Below are 16,552 nucleotides of genomic sequence, written 5' to 3' on the forward strand. Positions count from 1 at the left end.
AGCTCGTTCTGAGGCCGGCCAGCTGTCTCCCTGTCACTGATCCCGCAGGGAGATATGTCGCTTTCGGAAGTGCGTGCAGGGCAGCCTAAGATTCACATTAATACAAGACAGAGGTCAAATGCTGTTCCGTACTAACTTTTGTTCCCTTCCAAATATATCAGGAACGTTTGCTTCGGGTCCTTCCAGACAGCAGGAATGTGTGCGGGGGAGAACAGAAGCTGGAGTAAGGATTGTTTTATTTTAATTCTGGCTCTGGGCTGGAAAGGGGTGACCTGACCTATTTTGTAAATAACCTGAACCAGAGTTTAAGAAATAATGGCACTGTGGATTGCCATGGTTAACAAGAATTTATGAAAAATTAATACGTCCTATTCTTTAAAAGCACAAATGGTGAAAATAATTTCTCCAGAGCATTTTAAATTCTTCCTGCTTCTCTAGAAACTGCTTTGAGATGCGATCAATGGATCTCCTGTAGCATCAGGCAACACGCCCGTCAGTCATGGGCTCCTTCCAGTGTCCTCCACACCTTGTCCTCTGTGGCCACTTGTTGGGAAATGAGCTTTGGTCATAGTCACCACATGATTCCTGGATTCTGAAGAACTTTATATTCAGAGAATAAGCACTGGGGTGAAGACAAACTGGGAATGAAAGGAAGCCAGGAGCCAACCCTGAAACATTTTTTGTTAGTTTTTTGGATGGGAATTTCATGACATAGCATACACAATTATACAACATCCAGTATAACTAAGATAAATGTACATATATCTGTTAACAAGCATGCTGGATCTTATCTATGAATAAGAGTTCTGGTCTCCAAAAAAGTGACTGTAGAAACGCATAGCATCTGTCAGTTTAGGTTGCATTACGTTACAGTCAAGAAATGACCCCAAATCCCTGTGGCTTATGACAGCTAGGTTTTATCTCTCACCCATATGATGAGTCTGCCTCACATCACCTGTGGCTCTGCTTCATGCCGTTCTTATTCAGGGAACCACGGACCTCATCGGTTTTCTGGAAGAGAAAAAAGAGAAGTGGTAGACCACATAATGGCTTTTAAAGCTTTGTTTTGGAAGCACACACAGAACTTTTGGACATATGCTAATGGCTACAATAAGCCAAAGTGCCAAGCCTCAGTCAGGGGAGTAGGCCTATATTATCCTTTCTCAGGAATGGGTCCTGTGGGCAGGGAAGTGAATATTTTGGACAATAATACAATCAACCACCATCGAACATTTAATTCAAACAATATTTCTATTGGATGAAACAGACTGGGATTCCTTCTTCAGAATTATGTTCTGTGCCAGTTTACAATCCACATAAGGAAGTCATCTCTCCTTTAATAAATTCATCAATCAGTTAATTTTTTTTTGTTTTTTTGAGATGGAGTCTCACTCTGTCGCCCAGGCTGGAGTGCAGTGATGGGATCTCAGCTCACTGCAAACTCCGCCTCCTGGGTTCAAGCGATTCTCCTGCCTCTGCCTCTCAAATTGCTGGGATCAGAGGCGCCCGCCACCACACTTGGCTAATTTTTGTATTTTTGGTAGAGACAGGGTTTTACCATGTTGGCCAGGCTGGTCTCAAACTCCTGACCTCATGTGATCCACCCACCTTGACTTCCCAAAGTGTTGGGATTACAGGCATGAGCCACCACACCCAGTAGTTAATTTTTTAACAAATTAGTTTATAAATTGTTATTCAACTAACTTTTACTGAGTGCCAGCTCTGTACCAAGAATAGTGGTAAGCAGTGGTTAGAAAAACTCAAATAAGATACAGTTTCTGCCCTTAGAGAGCTTAGAGACTTTTCATATATCACATTGCTTTAATTGTACTCTAAAATGGAAATAGCCAGTTTAGTCTCCCTGGTGAGGAATAGCTCTAAATGATTTGGGCTTATTTCTAAAAGCCAAATCAGTATACTTCTCTATGGGAGCCCAAAACAATCCCAGAGAGGACACTCCCCCAAACCATCTTGAACACACAGATTCTCCCCTCCACATTCAAACGCTGGTTACTGAGCTTCAGTAGCCTTTGCTATTCCTGGCATGTGAAATGCCTGCTCTGTTGAGCTTGGATCCTGAATTTTATAAAGTATTTTCTCCAGGCCAGACACTGTGTAATCCTTCTAAATGAAAATCTAATTTAATCCTCCTAGAACTTACATCATTGTCACGTAAACTTTATTTTATATATGCAAAAACTGAAACCCCAGAAAAAAAGCAAGGAGGCCAGGCATGGTGGCTCGTGCCTGTAATCCTAACACTTTGGGAGGCCAAGGTGGGCAGATTGCCTGAGCTCATGAGTTCAAGACCAGCCTGGGCAACACAGTGAAACCCTGTCTCTACTAAAATACAAAAAATTAGCCAGGCATGGCGGTGTGTGCCTGTAGTCCCAGTTACTCGGGAGGCTGAGGCAGGAGAACCGCTTGAACCCGAGAAGCGGAGGTTTTAGTGAGCCGAGATCGCGCCACTGCACTCCAGCCTGGGCGACAGAACGAGACTCCCTCTCCAAAAACAAAAGAAAACAAAACAAAACAAAAAAAGCAAGGATATCCAAGCAGTAAGTGACTCAGGATTCAACCCAATGTTGACATCGAAGTCCAGGCACCAAACTACAGTGCAATAGTGTTCATCATCTGAAACTTAGCCTGAGGCTGAGTTTCAAACTTCTTAAATTATGGTACCTGCTTTGATTTTCTATTGGGCTTTTTTCCTTATGTACTCTTCAAGGAGGAGAACGTCACACAGATGACCTCAAACACTGAGAGATTTGGTGTATGGATACACACAGAAACAAAGGAAATACAGGCAGGGCCAGTGGAAGCTCAGAAAGATTAAACAACTGGACCTCATCTTTTCTTGCTCATACGCAAGACATACATTAGAGGTCTATTAGATCTTCATAGACACCTATTCTAACCATGACCATAACTAGTATACTCTCTCTTCTCTGATTTTCTGACTTTTTTTTTTTTTTTTTTGAGACGGAGTCTCACTCTGGAGTGCAGTGGTGCAATCTCGGCTCACTGCAACCTCCACCTCCTGAGTTCAAGCAATTCTCTTGCCTCAGCCTCCCAAGTAGCTGGGATTACAGGTGCGTGCCACCACTGGCTAATTTTTGTCTTTTTAGTAGAGAAGGGGTTTCACCATCTTGGCCAGGCTGGTCTTGAACTCTTGACCTTGTGATCCATCCGCCTTGGCCTCCCAAAGTGCTGGGATTACAGACATGAGTCACCGCGTCTGGCTTGGTTTTCTGACTCTTTAAGCTTATGTTATTGCTATCAAATGACAAAGTTAGCTACAGATAGAGAGAGAGATAGATAGATAGATAGATAGATAGATAGATAGATAGATAGATGGACGATAGAGAGATAACCCTAGTTCAAGCTCATCAAAAGGAGAAATCTGATGGACAGCCACCTCCCATTATCTCTGCATGGGTGGCAGATTGGCTCCCTTTGAGTCCAGCATACTCTCCTAGTCTGGTGTCTGTAGCTGTAGGGGCAGATGAATGTGATACTTCTACAGTTATCTATACTACTATCTAGGTCTCCTTCATCTGGGCTATCGGGTCTGGGAAAGAGTTAAGGAAGTGGCAGGTGCCATGATGGAGCCATTCTGGCCACTCCTTCAGCTACATTTGTCAATCTGAATCTTAGTTTAACCATCTCCTGCGTTCACCACTTACATGATGTCATAAGCACATGCAGGTCAAAGGTGGCTCTGCCTTCTCTTCACTCTCATTTTGCCCTCTTCACCTCTACCCATCCACATCTCAGAAGTAAGAGTACGGCGCAGAGGCCTTGCTGACATCTAATAAGCATGGGCTAATGAATCAAAAAAACCCACAACCACCTGCTCCCTGGGTCTTAAGGGAAAATATAGGGATTGAGCTGAATACATGGTCATTCCCTTTCCTATTAATTTCCCCAGCTCATCTGTGGGTTGTGTTCTCTGCTCCACTGGGGTGACACAAACATGACAGATGGCACTCTCATGGACAAGGAGTTTATTCTGTGACACAGTGAGAGCTATATATTTTGCTATAAAACTCTTATAAATCACTCATATATTCTGGGTAGAATCACCATGACACAAGAGAGATAAATGTTATTTAATACATGTGAACAGTTGAAATTTGTGAACCGTAAGAGCATAGATTCATATGTATCGGTGAATCATAAATATAGATTTCATTTTGAGGTTTTGATGTAAACATACAGTATTAATAAACAAAGTTAATGACTTTCTAGAAAATAAAGGTTTCTTATATGGTGGAGGAATAAATATTGAATAATCAGTAAATTGAAGAATTTACAAACTTTGTGCACCAAAAGCACTTTAACAATTTAAAAAGTAAACTATGATAATCTAAGAAAGAATTATAGCTATAAAAGGACAAAACAAGCACGTATGGATTTATCAATAAATCCATAGTTAAAAGGGAGCTATTAAGATAAATAAAGAGATAACCAAGGGGAAAACATTAGCATTAGAATGGCGTCCAACCTAGGCTAGAAAGAAAACACATGAATAGGTACAGACAAGATCAAGAATGTGATCTTACGCTTATCACACTGGGAATGCAATGTCAGTCTTCAGCAAACTAGTCATATGGAAATCTTGTATCTTTGTATAGTAGAGGAAGAATTATAAGCTCTTCTACTTTTTCTTTTTTTTTTTTTTTACTTTTTTTCTTATTACAAATTATACATATTCATCATAGAACACACAGATATGTCAAAAGAAGGGTAAAAGACCATCTGCGGTCATCTATAGTTCAGAAATATACTTAGATCATAATCATAATCTTTTAAAAAATTTAATGGCATACTATGAAAATTATTCAATAAAATTATAAATTATTCTGTAATATAGTAAAAGCCAATAATAGCATCAAAGATGATTTCGAGCTGAAGTAAACCCTAGGTTACTTAGTCTGACCTTTATAACAATCCCTTCATAATCTCTGCAAATGACTGTGAGTCCTTTTCTTGACCACTTCATTGACCTATATCAAAATCTCCAAATCATCACTTTGCCAGGAAATTATTTCAATTTCCGAAAGCTTTAATTTTGAGAAGGCTTTCGCTATCCTGATTTTTGCCCACCCTTATTTTCTCTCCAGAACAGCAATGTGTTTCGGGTCCACTTCAACTTATTCCCATCCTCTGGCATCATAACTGTGACTACATCAGGGTGACTTTACTATAACAAATCTTTTAATCTACAAAATTAGCCTAGTAGCATTTATCTTACATTCCTCATAGAGTTGTTTAAAAAAATCAAGAAAGAAAATGTTTATAAAAATGACAATATATTTGAAGCATTATATGAATAATAGACATATTTCCTCTTTTACCTTTACTGTTTGAAAATGTTATCATTTTCACCTCAGTTCCTACTCCAAGATGCCTGATTCTCTCTTGCATCTCTTACAAATTATAATGTTCAGAATCATCATCTTATCAACTCCTTTGGATACATGCCAATTTGTGAATATCTCCTGTAAAAAGTGCCACACTGAACTAAGCATGATGATCCTGATGTGGCTGAATAAGTGGAAAATAAAATGATTGTTCTGTCATGAATCTGCCCGGCTGTCCGCTGCTGTGCATGCTGAGATGCAAGCGTTTTTATTATTACTGATGTCTGTGTCATTTATGAAGGATTTAAGAAACGTCTTTGAAAAACTCTTTTAAAGGTAGCAAAATGATGAAAAGACTAAATATAGAATAATAAACACTGATGATTTATTTTCCCTTAACCACACAACTGATGGGGTATAGATGTCCTTTAAATCATCCAGTTTTGCTCTTCATTAACTGAAGGACAGAGGGCTTGAATTATTATCTAAAATGAAGTTTAAGATAGATCTGTGACTTTAAGTCACCCATGATTTCACTTACACTGTCTTTTCAGTGCTATGAAGAGCTATAATGAGCCCTGAAAATAACAAGCACAAAATACAATGATCTACTTGGTTTTCTCAGTAACTGTTTCTCTCTTTTCTAGAAAGGCAATTCGAAGGCAAATTATTGGTAACTTATCTGAAAATAACATGACCCGTTCTGAAATAACATAAATGACTATTTACCAAGTTGGACAGATGATTTCATGAATTGTTAGCTCTTCTGTGCAAAGGCAGGCAGGAATGAGAGTCAGCTGTGTTAACCCTTTGCTTTCCTTTGAGTCAAACAGTTTGTATGAACAAACAGGGCAGTCATCCACTCTCCCAGCTCTATTTGCTGTCTGCCTTCAGCAAGTCACTTTATCATTCCTCCACTCTGTTTCTCCACCTGGAAAATCTGGAATATCATACCTATAACTCCTTTTTTTTCCTAAGACTGTTGAGATCTTTAGAAGAACTACACTCTACACATTCAAAGATTTATGACAGTATTTTGTTTTTAGCTGCCTACCTAAAGAAAGGGAATGAACTGGAGTTGTTAAAGCAATAAGGATATGCCATTTGAGGTTAGACTGTGGTTAGCAGGAACCAACAGCTGAACGTGGTTTTGTTTTGTATTTCCTTTGTCAATTTCAGCTGATTTCAGGCAGGCCCATTCTGAGAATAAGGCTGCATTTCACAATTCCTGGAATGTGCCCACGTAAGAAAGAAGGCAGGTAGTCTGTTTGGTGATAGTATATTTCAAGAACTAATTGTTATTTCCTGTGAATTTGCAACCCAATGTGCTGTGAGTTGAGTTGGAACTAGAATATCAAATACCAAATAGTATACAAAAGGGATAACACTGCAAAAAAAAAATTCAAGTCAAAAATCAAAACAGAGCTCAGAGATTTCAGAAGCAATGGCTTCTTGTCAAGAATAACTGTCATTAAAATTTCCATAAGCACCAGTGAAATTGATTTTGGGGAAAGTCTAAGGGAGGGTCTGTTTTATAAGACACACTGAAACTTTATTTTATTCTGAATTTCCCCAGCCAAGTTTGTAAGATCTCAGATTTTTCTTGGGCCCTTTCCCTGCCAAGGGGCCAAAGGTTTATCTCTATTGACACATACAGATAAAAAATTTTCATCCAGGAACCTCTATCAGCAGAGTCTGAATAGTCTTCTTTGGCTGGTGAATCACACTAAGGGAGTCTCAGTCCTGAGATGATCAGTGGTGAGAAGTTCAAAAAATAATGAAAAGAGCAAGCGCTTAGGCGTCACAATACGCTTCTGGTATAACGCACCAAGCCCGTGGAGCACAAGAATTGGTCTGGCGTCATTGTTTTATGTTCTCTGGATGTTGAAGAGTCTGATTTGCATTAGAAACCTCTGCATTCAATAAACAAAAATCAGGATAATAATGACCAAAGTACTATTTGGAACAGAAAACAAATTCAAGCAATGGGTGTTTTGCACTGAATTCATTCAAGATTTTATTAGTTAAGCTCTCACTTAGGTTATTAGGCTCAGCTTGCTTTTTATTTCACTGGCCTCAGTTACTGCAAACAAAAGGAGCCTGGTGTGTGTGTGTGTGTGTGTGTAAGCGCACGTGTATGAGAATGTCAGACATATCACACACAGGCTTTCTACATTCTTCACATTGGAAACCCATCAGCAAAAGGAAGAAGATCTGAAGGGAATGAGTGTTTTTTTTTTTTTTTTTTCTGGTTTAGGGGATGGAGGGAGAATTTCTCTACATAAACAAGAAGGTTAGAATTGGAAGTCTGCTAAAAAAAAATGTTAGAGCTGACCACAGGGTTGTAAATCCACTGACTGGAAGGAGGAAAAGAGAAACATTGCAAGCGACTGAAGTGTGTGGTGTGGCTGCAATGTTTGTGGGTTAGATGAGAAACAAGCGCTGAGTGAAACAGAGAAGGGGGGTGGCTGGTGTGATTTGTTTGGTGTTCAGAGCCAATAGAAATCCCAGACTCTGATAATATCCCCGTGCAGCGCCGAGAGGATTCAGAGCTAAGTCTCCGGGCTCCTTTCACATCTGCAGGAGCAGCCAGCCTGGGACCGCGCGGCGCGGGGCGCGCTCTCGCCTCCCCTGCACCCTCAGCCGGCGCTTCTCCTATGGGCGTCTGCTGCAGTCTGGCTGCGGTCGAACCGAAAGCGGCGGCGGGAGACCAAACTTAGACCCCGCTGTGGACTAGAGAACTCAGAGAAGGCGGAGGGAGAGGGAGAGAGAGAGAGAAGGGACCCGAGGAGGAGGCTTCCATCACGTCATCGCAGGTACGCAGCTTGTCACGACTAATGTGACACAGACACGGTTTCTGATTTCTACCTTCGCCAGGCACTTAGAATGAATTGACATTGTTTGTTCCGTGGCTGGTCAGGACCGAAAGCCCTGAGTGAACGTCTCGCCGGTTTCACCCCGGGTAATTCAAGCTGTCGGCGTGTGTCTGGGGGCCACAGGGTTTATTCACCTATTGAATTATGCGTGGGTGTAAAATAAGGACCTTCAAACTTGACCGTGATCGCTCTTTCTTTCTCTTTTAAATAACGTCCATACCAATATGTTGTCATACCACCAATAAATACCTCTTGGTGACCGCCATTCTAATCATGACTATAGCGAGGCAAACACCATCCAATTGTTAGAAAGCGGGCTATGAACCTCTCCCACCTACCTACCAGGTTAATATCCTCCCTGCAGGAATAGGAACCACAGCGGACTTCGGCAGAGTTTTGATTTTTTAAAGCATATGGCCAAGGTGCACTCGCCTCATAAGGGAAATATCACTATTATCACTATGCTGTGGTTGAAGGAGAAGAGAGAAGGGAGGTAGTTATTTTTTAATGTGATTGTCAGTGATCCTTCCTGTGTACCTGACTTATTTCTACACTGTCTTACGAGTTTAAAAATGCATTTGTATTCTGCACGCCAGGCACGTTCAGTTCCAGGATCTCACATATTACTACATTAAAAAGTCATGAATTGGAACTATCTAGTAGATGTGATAGTTGTAAGAAAATATTGATGTTTGATTTTATTTTATTTGATCCTAAAACTCATAAACTTCTATTTCTTTTTTTTTTTTATTTTGAGGTGTGGGTTTTGTTAAAAAAAATCTATTTCCTGAGATTTTATCATGTTTGATTTGAAATTTTAAAGATAGTTATATAACTCCCCACCCCTTGATGACTTGTGATTAAATTAGCATTGCTTAATGAGTTCAGTCTTTCCTGGGAAAAGCCAGAGGGGACTGCAAGAAGTCAGTTAAAAAATTGGTCTTGCTTTGCAGTCTTCAAGGGCTGGCTGGTATTCATGTGGCTCTGAATCCCTATGAAAAGTGCTTTTTCTGCAGTGGAACAGATTGGGACTCCAGTACAGCCAGAGAATGGCTCTGCAGCAGGTGCAAGGGCAATCAAATACCTTACCTTTCGTCTAAACAGCACTCTTCCCAGTGGAGTCTTAGTCGATCATATCCAAACCATTCACTGATAATTCACAATCGACTCACCATTCAGCCGTGCTTAGTTTTCAAGGTAGCCTTTGTCCCAAGACATGTGCCCGACCAAGGAAGATAAGAAAGTTATAAGAAAGGTATTTGTGTTGTATATCACAGTGGGGAATTTATATCGACCTTTTTTTGTTTGTTTGTTTTTTGTTTCTTATCAGATGAACATGTTCTTTCTGTCATTAAAGGAAATGCATGCTTAGCTCTACCATAGAGTCAGGAAAACTTCATAGTTTTTGCCCATTGACTGATCTGAATGATTTAATCGGGTGCTTTTTGAAATCGTGTCAAAGTATAGACATGGCAAGTGAATATTATATTTAGGAGAAGGCATTTTAACTTTATAGATAAATTTTTTTTCCTTTTACATCAGAAAGAAACTGTAAAGAACTGATCTGTGCAAATAAATATAAGTTAATCGACCCAACTACATTCTATTGGTAAAGAGTTGTTTTGTATGATTGTGAGCATTTGTCAATCTTTTATAAATAAAATAGCTGCAATAAGTTGGGACCTATTTCTGTCTTATCTTTCTAACTCTAAAGCAATGTTGGGTGTGTTGGTAGCAACTTTGTGAGTGTGAGACGGATTATATTCACTTTGTATAGACTAGGAGACACTGATGGCTTTTCAAAGATAAATATAAACAACGCTGTGATTATTCATTGTTTTGTGCTATCATTCTTCACCGAGAGAGGTAATCAACAGTTCATTCTCTATGAATCTTAGTAGAGCCAGACAGAGCTTTACATACCCTCTAGTTATAAGTTTGGTAAAGTTTAAACAAGGTACATGCCTTTAAATCTCTTTAAAGTAAACATCTCTTTTTCTAATGCAAAGGAATGGTATTAGACTCTCAGTTCTTATTGATATGGAGAGGATTGGCCTGTCTGGGTCAAGGGCAGACACTGAGAGACTGCAGAGGCACAGGCACTCAGCAGATTAGTTCAGCCACTTTTGTACTTCAGTGTTGCTACAGCAATTGCCCCTGTGCAACGTGCCAGGTTGCAGGCATGTTCTCAGTATCAGGGTCCTTCAAGTATCTACGGACAAAAAAGAATTATTTCAACCAGGGAAAACGTGCCCAGCATTCGGCTTAAATGGGTCACACAAGACATTGTTTTGAAGGACAAGGTGTTCAATTAAAAATTAGGCCTATGGTGCCATCTTCTTCTTGGATTAGCTGCTTCTTGATAGTTCTTTTGTTTCTAATAATATTAGGTATAATAGGCCTAATAATGTCTAGAATTAATTTTGATCACATGTCAGGCTAAAATGTGGTCCTCAGACTCAACACTGACCAATGACTTAAGCTGATTTCCCATCACCACCACTTCCAGTTGGAAAGATGTCTTTAAGTGGCCAGCACATTGATGGGACCCAGACGGTGTTGGCGCACTGATTTGTAGAACAGAGTCCCAGAGCCACACGGATGTTAAGGGGATGGAACGTGAGGGGGTGGAAGCCACAAGGGTATAAAGTGAGATGATATAAAGATTGACATGCTTCAGTATAAATCCTGGAGCCAAAGGAAAATGAAAATGAATGTATTTCCTCTAATTACCTTCAGATATAGATTTTTGATTAGCTTCAAGTATACATTTTTGATGAGACATCCTGAATATTTTTAATAAACTCTCTTGTGTTCTTAGGTATATCCCACACAGGTGTGGGATGAAAATAAATGCATTTGATGTACTGTAACACTCCTGTCTATACAGGCCAGGAGAGGGCAGCATGCAAACTCTGAAAAAGTGATTTGATACCTCCGCCTGACCATGAGGAAGACTCCAGTCGCCAAATGGCTAAAAAATGTCCCTCCAACTTGAAGTGCCCTCTTCCCTTTGGAGAGCCAACTCTAGAGTCTTAGTAAAGGCACATCATCCAGAAGGGTTTGTTTCTATTTTGGCCTCCAGAATTGGTGCTACCTGGCAAAATCAGAAAAGCAGCAGCATATTTCACAGTGAACTCAATTTCCCTTTCTTTTAATTAGCTTTACCCTTTGAGCCTATTCAAGCAGTCTTGATCTTGACTCTGTTAGGAGATGGGTGAGAGAAAGGGAAAGAGAATGCAGGGAAAAGAGGACAAGAAAGAATGGGGTTTCTCAAGTTGGTTCTCCAGGGGAAATGTTTATGAGCTGCTTTCTCAGTAGACCCAGCCTTTATTTTAAGCATATCTCAAATATAAGTTCAGGGCCACAAGGATCCATTTTGTCTACTGACAATCAGAATCCTAGCAAATTTGGTTTCAAAACAAAAGAGCTGGAATAGCTTCTCTTGGTTGTACCCAGAATCTAAAAGACATATACTGGCTAGGCGTGGTGGCTCATGCCTGGAATCCCAGCACTTTGGGAGGCCAAGGTGGGTGGATCACCTGAGGTCAGGAGTTCAAGACCAGCCTGGCTGACATGGTGAAACCCCATCTCTACAAAAATACAAAAATTAGCTGGGCTTGAGGGCAGGTGCCTGCAATCCCAGCTACTTGGGAGGCTGAGGCAGGAGAATCACTTGAACCCAGGAGGCGGAGGTTGCAGTGAGCCAAGATCATGCCGTTGTGCTCCAGCCTGGGAGACAGAGTGAGACTCCATCTCAAAAATAAATAAATAAATAAATAAATAAGTAAAATAAATAAATAAATAAATAAATAAAAGACATAGGCTAAAAAATAAGAATTATGTATCCACCTCTTAGAAGCTCAAAAACGATTAAAACTAGTCCATCGTAAACCTAGCCTAACTCTTTTTTTTTTTGGAGACAGGGTCTCACACTGTCTTCCAGGCTGGAGTGCAGTGGCACTATCTCAGCTCACTGCAGCCTTGACCTCCTGGGCTCAAGGAATCCTCCCACCTCAACTTCTCCAGTAGCTGTGACCACATTCTCATGCCACCACGCCTGGCTAATTTTTGTATTTTTTGTGGATACAGGGTTTCATCACATTGTGCAGGCTGATCTCGAACTCTTGGTCTCAAATCTACCTGCCTTGGCCTCTCAAAGTGCTGGGATTATTACAGGTGTGAGCCGCCATGCCCAGCCAGTTAAAACTTTTTAAAACTCATGGCTAATCGGCTGTATCCTTGTGCAGTTGCTACCATCAGAGATGAGTCATCTTCTAGGGACAAACTATAATTGCACATAGAAGAGAGAAATAGTCACTCTTAAAGTGGGTGTCCTGTGACTGGCAGCAATGACTTCCGAATGGTTCATCACAATTGCGCTAGGTTGGAGATGTTAGCTTCAGGAGCATCCTTGTCTCTTTCCTGTCTTTTGTTCAGCTGCTGCACAACTCACTACTAAATATGAGGGACTTAGGGGGAAGCTCGGAGAGGGGCTTTTTAAACATCATCTGAGAAGGCCAAAGTAAAAGCATTCTGGAGGAAAAAGCTGTGGCTACTCCTGAGAGAGGAGAAAGCAGAAGGGATGTTGGGCTGGGGATGGACGCACTGGGGCAAGGACGTAAAGACATCTGTGTCGAGAAAGAGTGATTCTGCCACTTGGGTGTGGAGGATTCCAGGAGGCTCAGGAGGCTGCCCATCGAGGGCTCAGCAGCTTGTGTGCATATATGAGTACTTGAAAGCTCAGATCTCCACTTCTTTCTGGTGCCACCATATTCTGCTGGGAGGTGTGGTGGCCTTGAATCAAAGCAAAGGTTTTTTCAAGGACAAAGTCAAGATTCCCTGGCATCTGGGAGGAGCAGGGAGGTCACTGTTTGTCTCCTCCATTGTCAGCCAGATGAGCCTCTGCTGCACTTCCATGTGCTGTCTAGAACTATGTAGTGCTCTGATGCAAGGAAAGCATGGATGAGTGTGAGAGGTTCATCCAGGGTCTCCATGGAATCAAACACAATGCCATAATAGTAGGGTATTGACAAATGAGGGGGAAAAATAAGTCCTAGAGGCCGGGGTGGGGAGGAATTGTAAAATTTATCACCCAAAGTCTAAGACCAAGAATCTCTGCTGCTATTTTGCAGATTTTAATGTAGCACGTCCCCATTATTTTAAGATAGTCAGAAAAACCCCAGGCTCCATCTCTCTTCGGCAGATTACTTTCCAATTAAAAAAAAAATCTAATAACTGAAGGAGAAATCTCTTTGAAGGTGCTTACCTGCTTGAGAAATACAATAGGATGAGTGAGATTCTGGCAGATACCACAACCTTCATTAAAAGGCATACTAGAAGGGTATGTTTCACTAAGAACCTGTGTCTGCATTGTGAATGCAAGAGATTTGGAAACAAAAGAAATATATGACTTGTAGAAAAGTCCTCTTAAAGGACAGTTTCTGAAGGACATGAGGCCAAGAACACAAATATTCCCAAACACAACTTTCATGTTATGGATGAGTAACCATTCCAAGCTAAAATTCTTCTCTCCTATAGTTTATTTAAACAATGAAAGGGGGGGAAAAAGAGAACGCTGAGCAGGGGAACACTTGACCAGCTCCTATGAAATGCTAAGTTGACTTCGTCTAGAAAAAACATTGTCTGCATTAAAAATATTATTCAACCTGGCTCTACAGGTGTGACCGTAAAGGCTGAGAGGAAGCTAATCTTATCATCTATGGAAAGCTAGCTGCTTCTCTCTGCTTTTGTGCAATTATAGCACGAACCCTGGATAATGCATTGTATTTTCTAATTATGGTAGCTACGTTTTGGGAAAGTTGATGGATGTGTGACATGGTACTTAGAGTTAATAAAAATCCAGCAACTCTGTAATGAGATTTTTCTGCCTTTGCTAGGAATTTAAATCTCATCAGCATTTCAAACGATCTTTACTTTTCTCTTATTGATAATTTTTAAAAATTAAGATTGTTCTAACATTTGTTGAATGCATACCATGTGCCAGATTAGAGTAGACACATCTCACAGATTATTTAATTCAGTCTTCACCACAGTCTCGGGAGTTTATCTTCTGCAAGTTTTACTGAGAATTTCTTGTAACCGTAATATCTGATAGCTGAGAACATATTCCTTCAGTCAGTCAGTCCTACAGGCATGCATTCAACAGATATCTATTGAGTCTCTTTGTATAATTATAAGATAATAACAATTAATCATCAACAGTATGGTTGCTTTTACTAGTATAGTCCTTTACATTATATTTTCACATACATTCTTGTGTTTAATTCCTGTATTTCACATACATTCTTGTGTTTATTTCACACATTCTTGCATTTAATTCCTGCCAGTTATTCACATATGCAAAAACAATAACAGCAAACATCTTCTATAGCACTAGCCCATCATTAAATGATTGAATTTACATATATGATTTCAATCATGATGGAATATTGATTGATTTAGTTTCAGATCCACAGGAGTGGATTTGATCAGATGTTTATCATCCATCTAATAGACGAAAAACAGATGAAAAATATTCACCCTCAGGCCCACTACTTGAGAGCAACATAGATCTGTGTAAACTTTAACTTCTCTGCTAAGAGCGTGCTCAGTGTCTGGAGGCACCATCCCCTGGCCTGCAGAGACCACCTTTCATGGTTCCTTATGAAAACTTGGAGCAATGCAGAAATATGTGTCTTCAAACATACGTATTTAAGACTTCAACTTGACCAATGGTATGGAAAATACACTTACAATGTCATTTCTATGAACTCAGAGAATGTAAACTTTGAAGGAAACAGGCAAAAAGCATCACTTTCTGTCAGAGGGTCTAATAGTATTAAGACTTTTTTTGACCTAGAAGAGAGTTATCTAGTAATTATGAAAAAAAAAATTTAACCTAAGAAACTCAGGAGACCTGGGTTTGCACCTGTTTCCATTTTTCACATCCTTGGGGAAAGTCTACACTCTCTCTTGAGTTCACTCCTTACAATGAGAAGGCGGAAGTGGCTCACTGGGCTTCATTCCAGCTGTAAACATCAATTCTACGTGCTTCCCTCTGAGAAATGGCTGATAGTTGTTAGTTAAAGAATGACTATTTGATAAACATTTTATAGGTATCATCTAATCTTTACAAAAATCTTAGCTAGTAGTGTTATTATCCTCATTTACAGATGACATTACTAAGACTTAGAGCTTTCAAAAAGTGACACAGTCAAGCATGCTGTAGAATCATTTCAATCTGGCAGGGCTCAGTGGCTCACGCCTGTAATCCCAGCATTTTGGGAGGCCGAGGTGGGTGGATCACTTGAGGTCAGGAGTTTGAGACCAGCCTGGCCAACATGGTGAAATCCCGTCTCTACTAAAAATACAAAATTAGCCGGGCATGGTGGTGCATGCCTGTAATCCCAGCTACTTGGGAGGCTGTGGCAGGAGAATCGCTTGAACCCGGGAGGTGGAGGTTGCAGTGAGCTGAGATCGCGCCACTGCACTCCAGCCTGGGCAACAGGAGCGAAACTCCACCTCAAAAAAAAAAAAAAAAAAAAAAAAGAACTGTTTCAATCTTAACTCTTCCACACTTCCTCTAGTATGTTGTGCCTTCATTCACTTACAAGTACTGAAAAGATACTATGTGCATAAAGCAGCGTTCAAGATTATAGGGCATAATAGTGAAGAAGACAGTTAAGGTACCTTAAAGAGTTCAATACTAGTACGAAAGACCAGGAATAACCTAATGATTACAGTGGTGTTTGTTGGGTATTATAACCAGGATCCTCCGAAAATCTATGGCATTGTTTTGGCCTTACTAACAAAGCCATTTGACAACACAAGTGTTTTCATTGTAATAGCTCAAATTTTTTCTTTATATCATTTCAGATATTTTTTCCACTGGAGTTTAATATGGTTTTAGTCTTCCTTGTATAATTATTTTTGTAACATGTTTACATCTTTCACTAACTTTCAAGCTCCCCTGAGGGCAGAGGCTATTTCTTGTTCTTCTTTTTATTTCTCAGCACAAAACTGATGCTTAAGGAACTATTTCTGATCTGAATCTATTGAGATCCAGCTGCAGCTAATTTAGAGCTAGGATCAGAGACTGCTGCTTATCTGCTGAAAGACACAGTCTTCAAAAAATTCTAAACACACACGTCTACCATAGGCTAAACAAATGACAAACCCAGTCTTTTGTCCTGGGAACTTTTTGTTTTTTTTCTTTTTGTCTTGTGTTATTTATCCCTTATGCTACAGACTCCTAAATGTTTAAAATGATCATTTCAGTGAGAAAATAAAAATGTCATGAAAAATCAA

The 16,552-nt window shown here is 40.1% G+C and overlaps 1 protein-coding gene across 1 annotated transcript in view; it reads left to right on the forward strand.

The window, feature by feature from the left end:
- The first annotated feature begins 7,471 nt into the window (after nt 1-7,471).
- The window catches only part of GREM2 (gremlin 2, DAN family BMP antagonist), a 124,620-nt gene continuing 115,539 nt past the window's right edge, over nt 7,472-16,552 (forward strand). The window contains exon 1 of the mRNA XM_003824523.5: nt 7,472-8,182. The gene's annotated coding sequence lies outside the window, so the exon portion shown is untranslated. The remainder of the gene's footprint in view (nt 8,183-16,552) is intronic.

This window comes from Pan paniscus, chromosome 1 (assembly GCF_029289425.2).
Source record: "Pan paniscus chromosome 1, NHGRI_mPanPan1-v2.0_pri, whole genome shotgun sequence".
Classification (NCBI taxonomy): domain Eukaryota; kingdom Metazoa; phylum Chordata; class Mammalia; order Primates; family Hominidae; genus Pan; species Pan paniscus.